The 4230-nt window shown below is 40.3% G+C and overlaps 1 long non-coding RNA gene across 1 annotated transcript; it reads right to left on the reverse strand.

The window, feature by feature from the left end:
• Window positions 1–485: 485 nt before the first annotated feature.
• On the reverse strand, window positions 486–3601 carry LOC134640145 (uncharacterized). Its single transcript, XR_010095409.1, has 3 exons — window positions 3561–3601; window positions 2726–2804; window positions 486–531 (listed from the first exon to the last, which is right to left on the reverse strand). It is a non-coding gene; the product is annotated as an uncharacterized LOC134640145 (long non-coding RNA).
• Between the last annotated feature and the right edge of the window lie 629 nt (window positions 3602–4230).

Raw genomic sequence — 4230 nt, forward strand, 5'->3', positions numbered from 1 at the left:
ACAACCATTCGCACTCACATTTACACCTATGGGCAATTTGGATTAATCAATTAACCTATCCCCACAAACTGCATGTCTTTGGACGGTGGGAGGATGCCAGAGTACTCGGAGGTAACCCACGCAAACACGGGGAGAACATGCAAACTCCACACAGAAAGACCCCGGCTTGATGGTGGAATTGAACTCAGGACCTTCTTGCTGTGCAGCAACAGTGCTAACCACCGTGCTGCCCTAAACAATTAATACTTAATAATCAAATTAATGACTAAAAAGGCACTGATCTAATTAATATCAAACTTAATACAACCAATAACAAATAAGTACATAATAAACAGTCAAACAAAATTTAAAACACTTGATACTTGCAGTGGTTGGCAAAGTTTCTTTTTATCCAGATTGATAGTAGAGGGCTTTCAAAACAGTTTCTGATGGTGTCTGAGGAACTGGAACAGGTTTTGGATTCAGTGTGCTGGAGGACTTGCATGCTGTTCTTCAGATGCTCGGTGTAGATTAGCGTTCTTTCCTTGCAGTCTGAAAGCAAATACAAAGCACAATAAAGCAAACTGCCCATTTCAAAAGCAAATATACAATCTTACATCTAATAGAGCTGACACAATTAATTGTATAATGATTTACAATTGTGATGCATTGTGGGGAAAAAAGCATTCTTAATCCATTCAGAAGAAACTAATCGATTATTAAATACAGTCCCAATCAAAAGTTTAAGACCACTTGAAAAATGGCAAAAAGAAAAATCATCTTTTGCATGGTTGGATCTTAACAAGGTTCCAACAACATGCAACAACAGAAATGGGAGTGAGACAAAACATTTAACTTTCATTTCACAAACTTAAACTGGGACAGGCTGTTTTACAGCTGATCAAATGTTTAGGACCACTTGTCTTTAAAAGGCCAAATTTGTGCAAAACTGTGGGGTCATTGTCATTTTCTGTCAGGTAGTCAGACTGTCAGGATGTTCTGATGGCAAAAGCAAAAAAACTTTCCTTGTTGAACATGGTCGGCTTGTTGAACTGCATAAGTAGGGTCTCTCACAGCGTGCCATCGCTGCTGAGGTGGGATGCAGTTAAGACGGTCATTTCTTAAATAATCCTGGGGGTTATGGAACAAAAACGTGAAGTGGAAGACCTAAACAATCCTCAACCCAAATTAAGGCCATTAGTGGTGCCGATTGCACCATCATAATCATCAAATGGCATCTGAGACTGAAGGGCTTCAAAAACGAATTCTCTGATAAAAAATATAACCTTTTTTTATCCTGTAAAAAAAATGCAACCTTGATGGTCCTGATGGTTTCCAACCTTACTGGCATGACAAGCAGATCCCACCTGAGATGTTTTCTTCGCCCTACAAACGAGTGGATGCCACAATGATTGGGAAGATGCTTTTTCCTTCAGTGGAACAATGAAGATTCAGGAGGTGCAGGGGTGTCAAAAGGCTGCTGGCTATGTCCAGATGTTGCAGAGAGCGTCCGTGATGGCTTAGGGCCCTCATCTGTGTGGTAACGACTGGGTTTTTCAACAGGACAACGCTACAGTACACAATGCCCACAGGACAAAGGACTTCTTCCAGGAGAATAACATCACTCTTTTGGACCATCCTGCGTCTTTCCCTGATCTAAATCCAACTATGAATGGACAACAGTTCCAGACAGTAGACACCCTTCGTGTGGCCCTCTTCACCACTTGGAGAAATCTTCCCACTCACCTCATGGAAACGCTTGCATGAAGTGATCAACAATAACAGCGAACCAATTAATTACTGAGTTCAAGTTTGGAACTTTCTGTTTTTGGGGTTTACCCATGTTTTCTGGAGGTGTGGTCCTAAACTTTTGATCAACTGTAAAACAGCCTGTTTCAGTTTAAGCGTTGTTTTTAACAAATTGCATGCTCAAAAAATGTTTTGCCTCACTCATATTTCTTCTTGTTGCATGTTGAAGCTGTACTTGGAACCTTCTTAAGATCCAACCATGCAAAATATGATTTTTTGCCATTTTTCAAATGGTCTAAAACTTTTGATCAGGACTGTACAACCTAAAAATAACAGCAATTTGTTTTCTTCAGCCACATACATCACAGTGGACCAACAAGTGCAGTTTGTGTTCAGACAAGTTTTGAGCTATAAAAAAGTAGCTTATATGTAACCTCCTTTATTTGTTGATGAAAAGAAACAAACTGAAATGAAGTTATCATGATGCACTGGGAAAAAAATTATATTTTTCAGCACAAAACGTCTGTAGTTTTCTAATAAAATCTCTGTTACTGAGCCTCACAGGTCCTTTTCTTCTGCTGCTGCGCATCACATGCCAGCAGTGGCTTCGCACATGCGGGATTGGATGCAGTGGGGTAAAAATCATCTGCTCCATCTTCCATTCCACCACGTCATCAATCATGAGAGGCAACAGCCCTAAAAAGTTCCAGTTTTATATTAACTGTGCTGAGAGTTTGTTTGAGGACTGACCTCACACGGCTTTGAAGAGGTATCAGAGTCAGAGTCTTTAAACTGTTTGATGCTCCAATTCAGAATGGAGTAGGTGAACCATTCTTTTTTTATTCACAAAAAATTTAAGAAACAGCGCAACATCATATGACAAAATGCCATAAAATCTTCCATCCTAATCAAAATGGCAAACCTGGCTGACAGATGTGAAAATATTTTAAACAGTTGAAAACTGACTCAAACTTTACTCCTTCTATATCTGGTGTACCTTCAGTCTTGAGGTGTTCAACAGGAGAGTTGTACATCTCTATGGTGCATTCTGCTCCACACTGATTTGGATCACCACCCTGAAAAACAGATTGCGTCATTAAACAGTATCTACAGAAATGTTGTGTACGACTAAAGCAGAAGCCACCAGTGCAATGTGAGCCCAAATTATCTCCAGCAAGCAAAACAAGGTTCCTTTAACTACAGTTTTATCTATTTATTTCCATAACCTAAAGGGTGAACAACTTCAAAGGCATTTTGGTATAGCAGTAGTTTGAAACATAATGGATTTTGGTAAAAAAAATAAAATAAATTACTACTTTTGAATATCTGACCATCACTAATGTCACACACTACATTTGATGAAGACTCAGCTGATTGCTCACCTGTTACACATATCTGGATCCCTTGACCACCTCACAAAGCTTGGAAATACCCTCATCAGATAATGTTGTTTTAGTTTTAAGAAGTGTAGTGAGCTTATTCAGAGTATATGACTGACCCAACTCATATATTTTTTAAAATTTCCTCTACAATGGTCAGGATGGCAGAAGCAGGTCACAATGAAATACATAACCCCTCAGTGACTTCACTGACTTGGCACAGAAATCAAAAAGGAACATTGTCTTTAGCTGCTCCTGGTAAATTAAACTGGCGTTTGTTTCACAGTAAAGCTAGCTAAAATCTTCAACCTGCTGCATTAGCATGAACTTTCCAGAAAACTAAACAGGACTGAAGGCGAAGCCTGTAACAGAGGAACGCTTTCAATGCAACAAGAAAACTAAGCGAACTATGGTTACAGCTGATATACGTTTCAAGTCTAATGATATACTTACATTGAAAGAGAAGGTTGTTGGTTCGGCGCAGGCTGCTGCTGGGCTCCCTTGCTGAGCAGGAGACTGTCTGGGCCAGGTCTGGACCGTTAGAAGTGGCGCTATCTTCTTCTTCGTTGGTTTGGTTTTAAATATTTGGCGCTTCCAAGGAGTATTGGTGCCCACTGCTGTTGCAGTACCTCAAAGTCAGACAGCTATTTCTGACAACATAGTACCCTCCTCGTCTAAGTTATATATATATATATATATATATATATATTTATATATATATATATATATACACCCAACTTCGATACCCAACATCCACAATGACGGCGAAACAACTAGTAGCTCAGTGTTCCAACATTCGAAAGAAGGAACTGCTCTCACAGCTAGAGATTGATGAGGTACAACATAAATGCTACGGCAAGGAGGAGTCAGGACGCCAGGTCAGGGGGGAGATATCATCACCCCCACCCGAGATTGGGTACATAGCCCCAAGTGCGATAGGAGAAGGATCGTTGAGTGCGAGAGGAACTGACCTGAAGGATAGGATCATGGCCAAGCTTGAAACCTGGATCCCCCGTAGCCGGTTACCAAGATTACGTGAAGTACCCTCAGAAGGTCTGCTAGATGATGTTAATGCAGCACTACGGATGATACCTACAACCACGATTACCGACACTAACAAGCT

Source organism: Pelmatolapia mariae, linkage group LG13 (assembly GCF_036321145.2).
Source record: "Pelmatolapia mariae isolate MD_Pm_ZW linkage group LG13, Pm_UMD_F_2, whole genome shotgun sequence".
NCBI lineage: Eukaryota > Metazoa > Chordata > Actinopteri > Cichliformes > Cichlidae > Pelmatolapia > Pelmatolapia mariae.